Below are 18895 nucleotides of genomic sequence, written 5' to 3' on the forward strand. Positions count from 1 at the left end.
CAAGTGTCTGAATTCAATTCTGATCACAACACAACTTATCAAAATGTATGGGGTGCCGCTGAGATGGAGCTAAGGGGGAAATACCTAGCTATAAATATTTTAAGACAATAAGAAAGTTTAAAATCAGTGATAGAGGGGTGCCTTTGTGGCTCAGTTGGCTAAGTTTCTTTCTACCTTCAGCTCAGGTCATGATCTCAGGGTCTTGAGATGGAGCCCCACATGGGGTTTCTCACTCAGCGGGGAGCCTGCTTCTCCCTCTCCTTTGCCTCTCCCCACAGCTTGTGTTCTCTTTTTCACTCTGCTCTCTCTCTCTCAAATAAATAAAATATTAAAAAAAATAAAATCAGTGATAGAATTTTCCATCTTCTGCAGCTAGAAAATCATTTATACACAAATTAAGTAAAAGAAGGAAGTAATAAAGTCAGCAGAATTTAAAATACATAGATTTATTTTCTAAAAAAGTAGAAAACGGACAAATTAACAAACACAAAAGTTGTATTTTTTTTAATATTAGTTAAACTACTAGCAGGAATGGTCAAGGAAAAAGCAACGTAGGAAATAGAAAATCGCAAATATCAGGAATTACAGCAAGGATCTCATTATAAATCTTACTAAGCATACACATGTAATAGTGGAATATATGAACAACTTAATTCCAACAAACTCAAGGAGTTCAATGATAAGGACAAATCTTTGAGAAATAAAATATATCAATACTGACATAAATGATGAGGTCCGGGTGTTATACATAAGTGGTGAGTCACTAAATTGAATACCTGAAACTAATACTGTACTGTGTTTTATATAGCTGGAATTGAAATAAAAAACTTGGGAAAAAAGAGGATTATAAAAATAATTAAAAGCTCTGTATCTATTTCTATATTAACTCAACTGAATTTATCAAAACACTTCCTCCAACGAAAAGTACAAGACAATATATTGTTGCAGCCTATAAATTCTTTAAATAATAAATACTACTAATAAGCAAAGTCTAAGACATTATCTGGTAGTTCTTATCAGAAAAAGAAAGAAGAAAAAGAGCAGAAGACAAAGGGGGAAAAACTTCTACTTCCATTAGTACCATTAGTTATAATAGTTTACAATAGTTGCATTTCTATTATTTTATTCAATAGTAAACTGATTTCCCGTGGAGGCTCTTGCAACTTGTGTCCCACCCTGATCACTCTCATGAAATTTTTTGAGAGTGCCCACACTTACCTTCTTTCTCATCACCTTATATTTGTACAGACTTGTTCTTCTTCCAAGATTTAAAAAAGTCTCTAGAGGGCCTAGATCATATCTAAGTTACTTTAGCTACAAATTTCTTATAAACAATAGTGTTGCCATGAAATTTGAAGTGGAGAGAATGCTTAGATAAATAAAGCTTAGAGGAAAAGTTTCTTAGAAAAGCTTTGTAATTGAATTAAGAAAATGATTGATCAGTAATGCTCTCCCATGCTTAACTGAAAATTTGGGCCTTGACGCTCCCAAAGTATCACCTTCCCATGCCGTAGCAAGAAATAAAATCTAGTTTAAAAAAAAAAGATTTTTTTTTTAGCTTTGAGGCATTTTATTATAAAAAAAAAAAAACTGGCACTCAGATACATGAACTAACAAGAACTTAAAATTCATCACCCATTTGCTTTATTTTTTAGCTTGACCTTCTAGTAAAACTTTAGCTTCATTGTTTTTGGCTGCTGTATAAGGAGATCCTCCCTTGTCCAGGTGACTTAAAAGCATAATCTGTCGATGAATATCTCAGATTTTTCCTTTATTGGCAGTAGGACTTACACCTAGCATTAATACTGCTTCTCATTTTGTCATTTGGGGTTCAAACCCACTTCTATATAACCACCACCGAATGCAGATTTTTTAAAAAGCCCTTGTTTTATGCAAGGCTCCATATGTTTGATGGCTTGCAAAAAATAACAGCCTGCAAATCCTGCAGCTGCAATGGTCAGTCCAGCTGCTACCACTGTGCTGGCCATGGCTCTGGCTCAGCTCCTCAGTTTCCAGAGCGTGTGGTTCATCCCAGCCCAAAGGCCACAGCCGCCAGTTCCCATGCCTCTAGCAGATTATCATGTGGCCGCCAGCAGCAGGCACCAAACCCAAAATGGAATTTTAAATAGTAGTACCATCAAAATTAAATTCTTGTTTTGAACATTTGCTTAAATGAACAGAATCTTTTCTAGATTATAACAGCAGTGTTAAAATACCTTCTTATATTAATGTGAATAGTAACACAATTTTTTTTTAGATTGCTGTTGCCATATCATTGCCAACTGTCTACCAATATAAAGGCCATTCTATAAAGTTATTATTTTTTTAATGCATTCATTTATTTGAGAGACAGAGAGAGAGAGAGAGAAAGAGAGAGAAAGAGAGCATGAGCAGGAGGCACAGAGAAAGGAGAGAAAATCAAGAAGATTCCACACTGAGCACTGGACCCAGCTCTGGGCTTGATCTCATGATCCTGAGATCATGCCCTGAGTGGAAACCAAGCTGACTGAGCCACCCGGGACCCCCAACAAAATTATTTTTGCTGTCACTGTGGAAGGAGTATGTTCCTCATACTGAGGAAAACAGCTATACACACACAACTTGTAACTTCTAGGCTTGGTTTTTGATATTTGAAAGGAAATTAGGAAGAGCCTTTATCTATCATACCTGAAGTTTCAATCCTAATTGTTTTTTAGTAGTCTGTTTGTCAAAGGGATCCATAACTTGCTCCCTGTTATCCTGGAATACTTGGGACGCATGGCTTTACTCTGCATGTGGGAAGCGGACAGGAATGTGAGTTTAGGAGAAAACAAAGCAAAAGAATTTAATATTTATGATACATTCTTTTTGTAACAATTAGTTTTTCTTGGATCCACACAAAGACCCAATATTATCCCTTTATTTCACCTTATTATTTATGTATATGATTTGTAATAAAATATCACCATTAAAAGCATGCTCCAAATATTTATTTTACAAAAGCCAGTTTTATGCGCTTCCTTTGAACTTAATATAATCGCCTTATCGCAGTTAAATCATTATCTTCAGATTTAACAAAAACATGTTTCCAAGATTTTAGTAATTATAAAGAGGGGCGTTCATCTAATCATAATTTTTCCTTTGGCACAATTTCTATACTTTAATATATTGCAATAAATAAAATGCTTCCTGTTATTTTCCATGAAACCATAGGAAAACACAGCCAAATTATCTGAGGATGAACTGAGAATCAATGAACTGCAAATGATCTTAATAGCCATTTATCCTATTTTGTTCTTTTCTTATGCTATGGACTATAAGTAGACCTTCTAAATTATTGCCCAAGGACTGTCATATAGCTATAGTTTGAATTCTTTCAATGATAGGTTTCACTATCAAATGTAGAGAGGAAAACTTTACATTTTGTTATTTTAAAAGCTGTAAATTTAGAAGGATTATCTTATATTAAGCCAATTCCTACCTTCCTTTAATTTTTACTGATGGTTTGTATTAGTAGTTATGCAGTCATTTTCCCCCACTTTTTTTATAAGTTTCAGAGGTAGAATACGGTGATTCATCAGTTGTATAGAACACCCAGTGCTCATTACATCAAGTGCCCTCCTTAATGCCCATCACCCAATTGTCCTTTCCTTCCCCCGTATTCCCTCCAGTAATCCTCAGTTTGTTTCCTAGAGTTCAATGTCATTTATGGTTTGCCTTCCTCTCAATTTTCATTTTATTTTATTTTTCCTTCCCTTCCCCTGTGTTCATCTGTTTTGTTTCTGATGAATGGATTGAGAAGATGCAGTACACACACACACACACACACACACACACGTATACACAATGGCCATCACTCAGCCATCAAAAAGAATGAAATCTTGCCATTTGCAACAACATGGATAGAACTAGAGTGAATTGTGCCAAGCAAAATAACTCAGTCAGAGAGACAAATACCATATGATTTCACTCATATGTGGAATTTAAGAAACAAACAGTTAAGCAGTCATTACTGTAAGCTTGACCTTCTTTCTGGATGAAAACTCTTCCAATATTAAGGACCATCACCCCCTTCCATAATTACCTTGTCTCCATCATTACTTTTACACATTTCTTGCAGCCTCCAGCCCTCACCACACATCCTTTTCCTTTTCCTTTTCCTTGGGATATATGTTCTTAGTACCTCTAGATAATATTTCTATATTTTTCTTGCCCTGATACTCTGTAGCCATGAACATCCTTTAAAGGAGCTTTCCCGTGCCAGTGGTTTAGTGGCCCTACCCTCATTTAAGAGGATGACAACCAAGCAACTTCATTCTCTATCTTTCTTAAAAGAAATGTAGAGTTCCCTTATTTAAAGCAAGAAAGAAGAAAATGAAATAATGAGACGGCATTTATTTTCTATTAAAATAGCAAATGAAGGGGATAAACATTTAATTGAACTGTCCTGAACTTGGTCTTATAAACAAATATATATAAATAGGCACATGGACTCTGTAAATTTATGCAATTCTTCTTTTTTACAGGATGTATTTCAAAAATTCTACGGTACTGTTTCCTATTAAAAAAAAAAAAACCTATGGGTAATTCAAGTAGGTAAATTTGCATTACTGAAACATAAGTGCAGACAAACCATTATAATCAATTTTCTTTTCTTTTTTTAAAGATTTATTTATTTATTTATTCAGAGAGAGAGAGAGAGGCAGAGACACAGGCAGAGGGAGAAGCAGGCTCCATGCAGGGAGCCGGACGTGGGACTCGATCCTGGGTCTCCAGGATCACACCCCGGGCTGCAGGCAGCGCTAAACCGCTGTGCCACAGGGGCTGCCCTATAATCAATTTTCAAATTGACCTTTATGATAACTTTCTACAGATCAATTAGATTAACTTAATTATGTTAGTGGAAAAACTGGCAAAGGATATGCATAGATGAAAATAAATAAATAAAATGCCAAAGTATTATCAAGTTAAATGAAGAAATGCAATTTGAACAATAAGCACTTTGTTTTGCACATAATTATGAAAAATGATTATTTATTTTTGTCATTAGTGATATGTTGTAATATGTACAATAACCTCATTCCAAAAAACAATTTTGGAGGAATATCCTAAAGGCCTTAGAAATGTGCACATTCTTAGAAATAGTAATTCATCTTCCTAGGAATTTATGTTAGAGGATAATTAAATGCACTAATAGGTATGTCTGTGTAAATATATTCGTTATGTTATTTGGAACAGCAGAAAATATCATGTACATCCTGCATGGTCAAAATAAGGGGTGATCAAAATGTTTTACGCATTTATCTCATTCAATGGTTATATATTTTCATTATACTCCAATTTCCTGAGCAATGTTCTTGACACTTAATATTTTTATAATTCATTTTCAGAGAGAAAAGACCCACAGGATGCAAAAAGCATTATAGAATATGAGTTTTAAACATTGTGTAAACTGACAGAAGGCACATCATCATATTGATTTCAATATTTGCATTAATTTGGCTAAAAGAAGGCAGACATTTTTTGGGAAATTGGAGGGATAAAGGACAAATTGGAGCAAGGAATGTGGTATGGGTTGAGTTATGTCCCCCACAGTAATACCCAGTACCTTAAATGTGACAATATTTGGAGTAGTAGGTAAAGAGGTAATTAAATTTCAGAGATATAATTAGGATGGGCCCTAATCCAATAAGACTAGTATCCCTAAAGAGAAGAGGCTAGGATACAGACACATGTGAAACAGAGAGAAGTTGGCCATCTGCAAGCTAAAGAGAGAGGCCTCAGAAGAAACCACTTCTGCCAACACCCAAATCTCAGACCACCAGCCTCCAGAACAGAGAGAAAATAAATTTCTGTTTTTTAAGTCACCTGGTCTGTGGTACTTTGTTTTGGCAGCCCTAGTAAGCTAATAGGGAACATAATTACTAAATAAGAAGATAAGCAGGATTGGAATTTGCTGATTATGCAAATCATTATCTCTATATGACAACTGAACTATGACAAAAAACTAGGAGGACCAAATGATTACAGGTCGATGCATTTTATGTGTGCTATCTCTGTCTAGTAACTGATCTTGCTCCCTCCGGCCCAGTTGTTCCTCTGCAATAGCTCACCTTCTACAAAAGTTCAAGGTTTCTATATGCAACAGCAGATTCTGGACACCGGGGGTTTTTATTGCTTGTTTGTTTGTTTTTTAATTTTGATGCTTAGAAAACAAAACAACAACAACAAAAAACACTTGAAAGCTATAAACTAGGTTTATGAGTTTTGAGTTTGAGACTTAAAGTTACCTTCAGAACAGGGAAGTGTATTGTTTGCAGATAATCACTTTAATGGGCTTTCAATTCACAGATAATCACTTTAATAGGCTTTCAGTTATGCAATATTTAAGCAAAGTTCCCATTCTGGGATGTTGACTGTCCAGACATCCTGGCTCCAAGAAACTAAACTGTGCTACTCGATAATATGCAAGACTCTTCATTCATTATGTCTGTTGATTAGAATCCCACTTAGAAATGTTTCTTTTATAAATATGGATTTAGACTGCACTTCCCCTAATTACATTTATTGTTTCTTGGCAAATGAGTCTGTGGTGGTGTTCTAGCATTTGCTCAAGATAGAGAAAGCAAGGATGTTGTGATATATTTGGATTCCACGCTAGCTGACCATAAAGATGACCTGTCCCAGATTGCTGAAGTCTACTATAGAACCCACAATTAAAGATCCATTCATGGAGTTACTTTTATATGAAGTAACTCAGATATGGACAAATTCAGTGATATGTAGAATTCATTTATTCTGATGGATTCTGTTCATGAAGTCCTAAGATATAGGCAAACTATATATAGAGAGAAGGCTGTTTTCTATGAAGACAGTTGGAAATGTCAAGTGCAGTTACCTTGGAAAACAGCCAATCCAGAGGCAGAAAATGAGCACTTGAAAAGCAATCTTTAGACTTGGTAAGGGAGAAGGGCAGTGATGAAATTATTTTTGGTAACCCATGGGGAAGTTTAGGTGCTGAGCTCCAGGTAAGAGTGACTCAAGAATAGTTCTCATTGGAGAACACTGAGATGTCTCCTGCAACTTGGAAGTGAGCCAAGTCTAGTCACAAAAGGGCTTGTGCAACATAAGAGCAGCCATAGTTTGCTCTTATTCCAAGCTCTCTGTGTGGCAATTCTTTTTTACTAGCCTCATATTTACTCAGTTTTCCAAATGCTGGAAATGTGACTATGCCTTCAATGGCACCTAATAGCTAGGCTCATTCTTGAAAGGCTCTCTTAAATTAATTAGCAGAGCCTGCTGACCATAGGAGATAATATGACTAATAGAACCAATAGAATGAAATCAAGATTCTAGTGTGGTCTTGGAATCTAAATAGATCTCTGGCCTTGACCAACATCATCATTATAGAATTAGCATTTTCTAGTTTATTGCATGTTATTGGTATATAAGAATCTTTACAGCTTCACCCATGACTTCCAAATCATAGACACAATAGTCTGTAGGCAAAGGCTTTTAGCTCATACAAATCTTTAATCGCAGTTGGAAGTTTGGCTAATAAAGTAGCAAGAATATATTTCTCAATCTTTCAGTGATATACATCAATGTATTCTGATTTAAATATATATTAGTAAAGATTCAGTTGAGAAATACAAACCATATTAAGTGTCTTATGGGAAAAGGGACATAAGTAAGGACTCGGTATCATTGGATGGATTGAAGGAACACGTTCCAAATGGACCCGAAAGGGAAACTATGTGTTTGTGGCCACCATTGAAATCATGCTATTTTCAAGATTAGGAATCTGAAAAAAAATTCATTTCTAAAGCCTTATTCTAAAAGAAAGGGAGCCGGATCAATAAATCTCTTTACTGACACCCAGGATTGCTGAAGAATGAACCCTGTTATCTCTTGGAACTTACAAAAGATTAGCAACATTAAGAAGTTGCAGGAAGATTGTCTATGTGTCATAATCTGCCTTCTGGTTTGGCTTGAGTACCTCTGCCTAGATGACCCTAATTCACTTCCAATAGCCAAGCTTTAAGAAAGTTTGGAGGCACGGTTTAACCTTCGAATCAATGAAGGAAGATGAAATGGGGATTGAGAGCCAATCTAAATATCAATAACAATTTTTTAAGGTCAAAATACTCATAAATACTTATAATCAGCATTATTTTAATCAAAGAAAACACTTTTGGAAAGTACACAAAAACTACTTTCTTCAAATTGAAATAGTTGATTTGATGAAAATATTAGTAACAAGAAACATTCAAAGAACTTGAAATTCACTCAATTGAAATAGTCTAGGATGTCTTATGGCCTTTCTGTTAAATTTGGAAAGTCAACATTTTTTCATTTAAAATCACTCTAGGAAACAAATCTTGATTTCTTATTTTCGCCACATGTCTCATTGATTTAAAATCCGGGGAGATTTTGAGGAGTTGCCTTATTCAAATGTTTTTTTTTTTTTTAAATCCATGAAGATTTCCATTTAAAGTTTATACAAATATCTTATGTTTTCAATCTGTTTTCTTATTTTTAATTAAAGTGTAGTTGACATAATATAATAATTTCAGGTGTACAGCATCATAATTCAATAATGTACATTGTAAAATGCTCACCACAATAGGTGTAGCTACCATCTGTCACCAGTTATTACATTATCATTGACTCTATCCCCTATGCTGTATTTCGTGTGACTCATTTATTTTATAACTTTTACTTGAAAATATTAAAATCTTTATCATATGGGTTAAGGTGAACCATTTCTGCTTTGCTGATAATTCACATGCTTCATAAAACTTCAGCATTTTTAAATGTTAATTAGTTCTTCACAAATCCATAAGGTGAGTAATGACAGTTTTATTACTAAATATTCCGTTTGACCCCTGATATGCTCCATTTTGAGTCACTTTACATTCTAGGCACTGTTACTCTTAGATATCCTTTGTAATATTGTATATATGCATATTAAAACACAACCACACTTCAAATATCAGTGTGTGCTATAATGTGTTGATAAAAATTCTGTGTAATTTTTCCTTTAAATTCCTATATGAGCTATGAGTGAGTTATGTTTAATTTGTCCTTGGTTTTTATTTCTTGAAAATTATCATATAACCTTGGGAGTCCATGCTGAATCAAACATAATCTAGCCTTCTAATACTTTTCAGTTATTATAAAGTAATTTTGAATATCAATTTCATAAGTAACCAAGATCACATGTTACATGTATAGATAGCCAATCAAAATTTTATTGATTTTCACTTTGTGATGGTATTTATATAAATTGATATTCTGTTTTGTTTTGTTTTGTTTTGTTTTGTTTGTTACCATCTCAGGTATACTTAACAGGCCCCTGAAAAGCTCTTTGGCCCTATTCACTGAGGCTATTATGCCCAAAATCAAAACAGCTTGATCTTAAAAATACTGCAGATATGGGTCCCCAAATACTTTCTGTGGTCAGAGTGTATAGCTGCTCGCTTCTCAGTTTTTCTCTCCAGTTCACTCCTCTTTTCCTCACCTAGGGAGTACACCTGCTGGTTACATCTGTATTGTGGTCTGTTGTTTACATCTATGAATCATCTTCGTTTAAACATCACCACCACCACCCCCCACCAAGGAAGAGTATATTGAATATTATATTTGTTTGCTCATGCTGCCATAACAAAGGGCCGCAGACTGAGTGGCTAAGACAACAGAAATTTATTGTCCCACACTTCTGGAGCCTAGGAGTCCCAGATCCAAAATGTCAACAGAGTTGGTTCTTTCTGATGGCTGTGAGGGAAAATTGGTTCCACCTCTCTCTCCTAGCTTTTAGAGGTTTTCTAGCAATCTTTAGGATTCCTTAGCTCCTGTTGTATCATTTTGATTTTTGCCTTCATCTTCACGTAATGTTCTCCCTCTGTACCTAATTTCAAATGTCCCCTTTGTATGGGACACCATCATATTAGATTAGTGGCCTACCCTATTCCAGTAGGATTTCAACATTGTTTAGCTCATTATATCTACAATGACTCTATTTTCAAATAAAGTCACATTGTGAGGTACTAAGGAATTGGTGGGGGAGGGGAGATACAATTCAACCCACAACACATTCAACTGATGTTGAATGGAGTTTTGTTTGGTATTTTGTTTGTTTATTTTGTTCTGTTTTTAATGAATGGTCTGCGTACAATAAATATTTATTTAATCACAATCTGGTAACTCAGAAAAAAGAGTTCATTCAATGTCAATGTTAATACTAGGTAGCCCACCACCACAAGAAAACTCTTGCATCCTATGCCAAGACTTTCCTCCCCAAGCCAGTGCATTGTAGCTGGTGGATTTGGGAAGGAGAAAGAATATAATATCTCATCTTCTTTTGCACCAAAGTTTATGTCTGTTTAGATTATTATATATTTTTCATGCTTGTTGGCATTAAAAAAGAAAAGTTTTGTTTTACTTGTATTTTTTTTTCTTTCTTGGTTTTTCTTTGAAGATTTTCCAACCACTAAGAATGTTGTGCATTAACAAGGGAAAGCCCAAATTAAAGGAAGCTAGTGGTTTGGCAGTTGGAAATCATTAGAAATAGTTTTGCTAAAATATCTTTCCACTACCATGTTTTAACTTGTCTTAATGGTACTGAATATATTATTTTATTAGTTGCAGAGAAGTCTATGACTACTTACCTGTTAGGTTCAGCTATTATAAGGAACACAGAGGAGAAGATTCTTTGACTTTAGGACACTATTCATTTGCTGAGTGTGGATTAGCTAAAAACCAGTTTTGGCTCATGTTAGTGGAAAGTCACTCAGTGGGAAGAGAAGAGGACAGTGTTCTTATTCTCTTATCTGTATAATGAGTATTTAGTTTCCATGGTCATTGCAAGTTCACATCAACAGCAACAGTGTTGTAAGAGTTCTACTTTTTATGCAAACTTCTGGCAAGCTGTTCTTTCATTTCACTTTCTTAAATGGGACAATTGAAAGCATGCCGATTTTGTTTTGGGGTGGGCCTAGATTCAAATGGAAGCTTGACAATTCTATCAGTTGTGTTGTTTAAATCCTTTGCAGCTTCAATTTCATCAAGCACCAAGTGGAGATGATAGGACTTATCTCACAGTTTTATAATAATGAGGGTCGAAACTAAGTAAGGTCATGTATGAAAATATATATATAGGTATGGTACCTAATTTTTACTCATTAGGGAATGATTTATTCTAGAGAGAGATATTTGATCATATCTTTCCATGAGATTTTAACAATTTTAGCCCACTGTGTTTTGATAGTTTCTGCTTTCCTATCTAAAATTCCTTTCTAATGTAGAAAGCCTTCTTCCATTATGCTATGAATTGCCATTTTTGTTCTGTGGATTCTGTTTTCTTATTTACAGATTGCCTCTTTGTGATCTATTTCTCTATGTACCAAATACTCTCTTGTTTCCAATTAATTCCTTCTGTGCTCTGGGAGAGTTCCTTTAGTCTTTCTTCTCTTTAATTTGTGTTTTCCATAAAGCTGCCTTTGCTACTTACTAGTTCTAAATGGTAATTTTATTGGGCATGGTTAGTTGACTTCCTGGCATCCATTCCACCAAGCCCCCACTGTGTAAGAGTCATGAGGTTTGTGTGTTTCATTCACTCTTCTCTCAGCTCCAGGAATGGAACCTGAATGGTCTAAGACAACTCATAAAATATTATCCTCTTGGGATAACTGGTTCAGGATTAGACACTCAACTTGACTTACTTCAATCAGACTAGAGCCAAATTGTTAGAAGAGAACTTCACCTTCTTCTGGACAGTGTTTAGGGTTTATAAATGTAAATGATGTAACTACTTTAGCTATTTTGTGACCTTGAAAGAAGCTAAGGCCAGACGAAACTCAAACTAACAAGGAGAGAAGCACCCAGAGGAAAATGTGATGCTAAACAAGAGCTTTCATCAAATGCCACCTGAAGCCTGACCCAAATGAACTTTCAAGTTAAGTGAGACAATACGTGTTCTCAAAAGGTTAAACTACTTTAAATTGGATTTTTCTTTATTTAAAACTTCCAATACTTTAGCCTACTTACTCTGCTATATCATCACTTTCATTTTATTCTACTGACTTTAATTTGTTTACATCTGTTTACATTTACATTAAAGTGTTCTTTTACCTAAATAAGAAGAGATGAGAGCCATTTACTAAAGTTATACTCTACTTCCCATAAAAAACCTTTAAGAGGGATGCCTGGGTGGTTCCGTGGTTGAGCATCTGCCTTCTGCTCAGGTCATGATCCTGGGGTCCTGAGGTCCTGGGATTGAGTCCCACATCAGGGTCCCCGGAGGGAACTTCTCCCCCTGTCTGTCTCTGTCTTTCATGAATAAATAAATAAAATCTTAAAAAAAAAAAAACAAACTTTAAGATAAAATTGAATCTTTCCTTTTACTGCTTTATAATACTTCTATCATTCTGTAATATTGTAATAGAGCTAGTTATTTTCTCTATCCCTCTTTTCAAAAAGATAATTTATACAGTTTTATAGAGTCTTGTTCTTGCTAAAATTTTGTTATTGTTTCAGATAGTCTTCAGCTATTTTAAGGGCTTTAGAGTACACGGTTTCTTTAAATGTGCCTTCAAATGGTGTTATCTTTATTGATCAATCTTTGCATTGCCTAGTTTCAACATTTTAGCATCTGCTAAGGCCACATCCCTGTAATGTGATCTGAAATGAATCCTCACCACTGCATTCAAAATAGCAACCTTTCCTTCCTCCAATCCTTCCACTCCTCAATACTGCTTTACTTCCTTTTTATAGCACATCTCATTCTCTGTCACACTCTACATTTTACTTTCACTGTTTTTGCTGTTACTGTCTGTATTTTCCCATTAGAATGTAAACTTTTCACATTCAGGGCTTCTTCTCTTTTGTTTCACTGATGAATTCTAATATTGCCCAGAACATCTGAGGCCCTTTGAATGACCGTGGCATGCGTCAATAAATGCGTAGATGTGTACACACATGCATACTCCTTTAAATGTTTTCGTTTGTTTGTTTTGCATTATGTTTTACAAAGATAGGATTCTATTATGTATTTTTCTTATCATGTTTATTTTTGTTTACTCATTAATATAACTTATGACCATGGCTCCACATTTTTATGACAGCTCCTTATTATTTAAGCTATGCAGTATTACATAATGAAAATGTGCCATAATTTACTCAATCTCTATTCCATTAATGGCCAATAGGAATGTTCTTATATTTTCCAATAATCATTTATTGCAATAAATCTTTAAGTACTAGTAGCATTATGTTTAAAAGACAACACTCTGGCACCAAGAATACTGAGGGAAGAAAAAAATTGACTTTTTCATAAGTAGATAATGAGTTGAAAATGTTTCATTTTCCACTTAATTCTTTGACTACTTTTGAAGTTTGTGTTTTCAGTTTGTGTTTGAGGTCCTTTGGCTTTCATGTGTTCGGTAGTGGCAAATATTCTTTGCTGTATTCCTATTATTTGTGCCTCTTAACTACTTACAGAAAATCTCTGTTGGTGATATTATGAATGGCAAATTTTTCCTTAGTCAATTATTTGCCTTTGACATTGTGTTTATTAACAAATGTTTGCATGCTATATATTTTTAAAAGTAACTTTTAGGCACAATGTAAGGCTTGAATTCATGACCCCAAGATCAAGAATCCCATGCTTTACTAAGCCATCCAGGAACACCCTATATTTTTTAAAATATTGCTTCAGAAATAGTCTTCATTTGGTCATTTTAGAATTTATAGCTAATTTACTTAATGTAACTGAGAAATTCCTTCTTATATTATAACAGGATATGTTTATTTAAAAGCCACTTCAAATACAAAAGGATGAGTTTTTGTATTAAAATAATTTATAGATAATACATTCATTTTAGATAAAAATTTAGGGGCAGCCCAGGTGGCTCAGTGGTTTAGTGCCGCCTTCAGCCCAGGGCATGATCCTGGAGACCCGGGATCCAGTCCCAGGTCAGGGTCCCTGCATGGAGCCTACTTCTCCCTCTACCTGTGTTTCTGTCTCCCTCTCTTCTCTGTGTTTCTCATGAATAAATAAATAAAATCTTTAAAAAAAGATAAAAATTTAGATATAATAAAGATTTGAGATTCAATCACTCCTTTAATATTGTGCTGCTGTTCCTTACAAAAACTCAATTTTTAGACATTTAAATAGAGACCACTTAAGTACCATAAGACTTGCTTGCTTTTACATTCCCTAGTGTTATTAAGGTTTTTTAAGAAGAACTCAAAGATATTTTGCCTACTTTGGTTTAGATGATAATAAAATTTAAGACTTCAGGGTTAAGAATAGGGTGAACAACCCTGAAATGTCAATGGTTTACCAAGATAAAAGATTATTTCTTGATTATACAATGGTCCAACATGGATCTGATCCATGAGATTAGACTAACTCTTCTTTCCAAGTAGCAATTTTGGGTTTGAGGTTTCTTTAATCCTTTGGCTCTGCCTTGCTCTACATTCTTGCAGTCCTTCTTTTCAGCTGGCAGATGGAAATACAAAGGCAGGATCCCTTGGGAAAATTCATGGACTTGTAAGCATCCTACCTCATTTCTAGGCATTCTTTGGCCACTCACTGACCCCTACTAGGTCATATGACCCACCCAACAAAAAGGTATCGAAGAGGGATTTGATGAGCATGTGTTCTCTCCCACAAAAATAAAGGTAAAAAATGATAGAATTGCTTTTCATTTTTCTTAAAATTTGATTATTATCTATAAAAATAAATTCAAAATTATTTGGAACATAACTCTAGGCCATGATCATAATGCATTCTTTTATTTTTCTCTGCAGAGTGTTCACTTGCACACCCCATTCAAAGACTCATTAGTTGGTGATGTTGACTGGAGTTCCAACCATATGAAAATTTGTTTAAAGATTGTATTTATTTATTTGAGAGAGAGAGCACATGAGCACACGAGAACATGAATGGGTGGTGGAGGAAGTAGGTCAGGACAGAGGGAGAGAAAGGAGCAGACTCCCCATTGAGCAGAGGCCCAAGGCAGGCCTCAACCCCAGGATCCTGAGACCACGATCTGAGCCAAACCATGTGCCCAATTTTAATGGGACCCTGGTAGCGGGGTTGGTCCCAAAGAGAACATGATTCATGACCACTGAAAATTAGTATTAGAGATATTTTAAGTATTAGATACATAAAGATACCAGTTAATATCTGAGAAACTGTGGTAAATGCCTTACATTTAATCAACTGACAAGATGTAAATAAATATGTCTATATGTTTATATGCTTATCCATAATTCTATTCCTATCTATCAAGATTAATTGATGAATAAAGCGATCCAATCCTTTTATTTTAATAATTTCTGGTCACTTTTACACAAGCTACCCCACTTAGACCCAGACTGATACACAGTCTCTGCAGACTCTTTATCCAAAGCTGAAACGCTGAGCTTTCATCTATACCTTTGGTTCTCTTCCTTCTTTATGATGCGAACTATGGCCATTCAGGAGTAGGATGAGTAACTCAGGGATGCCTGGGTGGCTCAGCGGTTTAGCACCTGCCTTTAGCCCAGGGCATGATCCTGGACTCCCAGGATTGAGTCCTGCATGGGGCTCCCTGTATGGAGCCTGTTTCTCCCTCTGCCTGTGTCTCTGCCTCTCTCTCTCTGTATCTCTCATGAATAAATAAATAAATAAAATCTTAAAAAAAAGATGAGTAACTCAAACTTATCTCTCATTTTTGGTAAATATAGGCCCCCCCCTAACTTTTTGCTGTATTGCAATACTTGTACTAATGCCTATTTCTAGAGATGAGATGTGCACCTCACACTTCATTTCTGATTAGTGGTCTTCTGTTGTATGCTTTGAGCCTGAATCAAAGCATCTTACTCTTCCTGGTATCTTCCTAGTACCAAGGTCCTAATCCTGTACTTCTATTGAGCATCTGACACTCTGCTAGTTTATGGTAATCATCCCTGTTATGGTGTGTGTAGAAACTCAATTTACATATATCATTGTCTGTTTGAATAGGCTTTCCATAATTTGGATCTTCCTCATGCCCACTAAAGTCAGCCATGCTAGCCATTACTTGTATTAAACTTCAAATTAATAACCTCCATCAGGCTCTGGTTCCTTAGGTTCAGTTGCAATCCATGATCCAGTCTAATTCTAATCTCCTCCATCCTCCAATCTTCCAATTCTTGTCTGGGCCATTTATTTACCCAGGACGGTTCCAAGTCTCAGCTAAAAATGCTGTTTGTGTGTGTGTGTGTGTACCCACGTATGTCTATGAGTGTGTACGTATGTATGCTTACTGTATTTGGTAATGAACCATTATAAAAGAGAAATTAATTTGACTGCTTTTGCTCATTTATCTTCATGTGTTTATTTCCATTGCATATTTACTTGAAACAGCTTAACTTTCTTTGATAATTTTTAAATTAAGTTACATTTTATTGGTTGCAACTACTGATACCATCCCTTGTTTATGTTATTAAAGTCAAGACTTCAAAGAACTCTGGGGATGTTAATTTAAGTTTGAACATGCAGTTGGGGCCACCCAGGCAATTGTTTATTTCCTCAAACATAGTAGTTTGCTACTGTGTAGAGAGGTGCCAGATACTTCTGAACCCAGACTAAATGGCTACATAGCACCATGTAGACTTGGCACTGGAAAGCATGGCAGGATCAAAGAGACCAAGATATCCAATGTGTTATAGCTCACCTCACATGATGGGCTAGAGATTCAGCAATATTGCTTCCATTTTTCCTGGTGATTTGACCCACCAAATTTTCAGGCTCGTTATGGTTCCCTGTAAAGCTTTACTCTTGGGAGTCTAGAAGAGTAAACACTGAGCTTCTCAAAAGCTTTAAAAGTGTTTGTCAAAGATTTTGTGCTAAAATTTAGAATACACATGCTTGTTTTTGATCTGTTGCTCAAAATGATTATTCCTTGTCATTTATATCTCCATAGTCCCTCTCATTTAAAATTCTAACCCTGTGTTTCCAACTTTAGTGTATACAGCTGAACTTCTATTTTCCCCATCTCACACACCAAAATAAATTTATGTGCTCTCTTCCCTGCTTATGTCTTTAACCCCAGCACCTACTACAGTATTTCCTTTCATTTCTATTATTTCTTGGCTCTGCTTTGAATATTCTCCTTCTCATTCTTTGTTAACTAATTCTATTCATCCTTGTGGTCTGAGAATAAATGACACTAACTAAGGAATGACTGTTCTGCATACTCTCTTCCTAAATCAAACTCCTGTGTTTTAATTGCTCATTTCATTCACAGCTTTTCTTCAAAGCATTTATCATAGTTCAAAATGATATTCATTACTGCTTGTAAAAAATCATTCTAAATCTTCCACACTAGACAAAAGGCTCCATGAAAGCTAGTTCATTTGCTTTTTAAAATCATATCCTCCTATCATGAATAATGAGTATATAATTATTTACCAACATGTTAAATGGCAGCATCTCAAAGAGAACTTTGATATAACAATAACTAACCTTCATCTACTGTCACCCCAAGGACATACATACCCAAATTCCTTCCTTTCCTCTACAGTCTACTCATATTCCTGCAGTTTTCCTTATTCAAAAAAGGATTATCCATGGTAAATTATTAAAATCTGGGGTCAGTCTTCCTAATCACATGCTGGTAACCCCCACTAGCTGAGCCCAATCAGATGCCAAAGAACAAGGGAGCCACTGATTTATATTCACAAATGCCAGCCTCCTGAGACATACAGAAGGGTGGCAAAGAAGAAAAAATAGAACTCAAAGATCAATGGCTATTTCTTTGTTCAGAAATGAAAAGGCTTTGGAGTCTAATGGAGTTGGGTGCAAATGCCAAGTTCACTGCTTTCTCTCTGTAGACTTTGGGTAATTATATATAAATGTGTGAATAGATTTTCTTATATCTTTCTTATATGTATAAACAATGCCAATACCTATCACATAGGGTTGTAATCAGGCTAGAAATCTTATGTTCTAAAAGTTCCACATACAAATAGGATGTTTAATAAATGATAATTCTCTTTCCTTCACCTTCAAACTAATGCATTTTAATTTGGATACATGAAGCAACAATCTGGGTCACACTAACTAATCAGAATGTTAAATGTATTAAGGGTCAGTACTTAGAATTGCCTGATAAAATACAAAAAAATACAATGTACTTGTATTTGATAAATCTGGCTAGCTTAGTTGTACTCCTACTTATTCCTTCAAATGATTCATGATTACTTAACAGGTTTTATAGAATTGGGCTCACATTTGAAAATTGTGATGTATTTTTCTTATTTCTTGAAAATGTTTACAGCTACAGAGTATACTGATTTAAACCAGAAAATTTTATGAAATATTTTAGAAAGAAAAAATAATTTCTATGTTATCAAAGTCATGCATACAACACTTAGGAACTGGGCAATTGCCCTCCACCACAATATTTAAAATACACTATCACATAATCAGACTTCTATTATGTAAGGATGACATAAGGAATTAAAAAAAAGCCTGCTTTTAAGTAAATCTGAAATATTTGGAGGAATAAGAATTCATGAAGTTTACAACACTACTTAATGAATGAAAATTAATTTAATCATGTTATTAAAGTATTATTAAAAAATAATAATAAAAAAAGTATTATTAAGTCATTTATTAGCTTATGTTTTAATTTAAAAGCACATAGCCCTATCATTTTGTCCAATTAATAAGCAAACTGTGTTGTAACCAGGACCAAAATCAACATGAAACCTGTTCAGGGAAAAAGCACATTAAGATTAAAATTATCAAGAAAAAAGGCTGTTTGTGCAATCTACCACATAGCTGCATTGAGATTAGAAATTTTTCACTTGTAAGAAACAACAGATATTTTCCCCAACTTTAAAATATGATCCTATAAAATGATGATTTAAAATATTTTAT

At 34.8% G+C, this 18895-nt stretch overlaps 1 long non-coding RNA gene and 1 pseudogene across 2 annotated transcripts in view; both read right to left on the reverse strand.

Moving 5' to 3' along the window:
- LOC144301622 (uncharacterized) overlaps nucleotides 1-18895 on the reverse strand; it is a 114313-nt gene that overhangs the window by 48836 nt on the left and 46582 nt on the right. The window lies entirely within an intron of this gene.
- LOC144301621 (mitochondrial import inner membrane translocase subunit TIM14 pseudogene) lies at nucleotides 1645-1988 on the reverse strand (annotated as a pseudogene).

The sequence above is a fragment of the Canis aureus genome, chromosome 30 (assembly GCF_053574225.1).
Source record: "Canis aureus isolate CA01 chromosome 30, VMU_Caureus_v.1.0, whole genome shotgun sequence".
Taxonomy (NCBI): domain Eukaryota; kingdom Metazoa; phylum Chordata; class Mammalia; order Carnivora; family Canidae; genus Canis; species Canis aureus.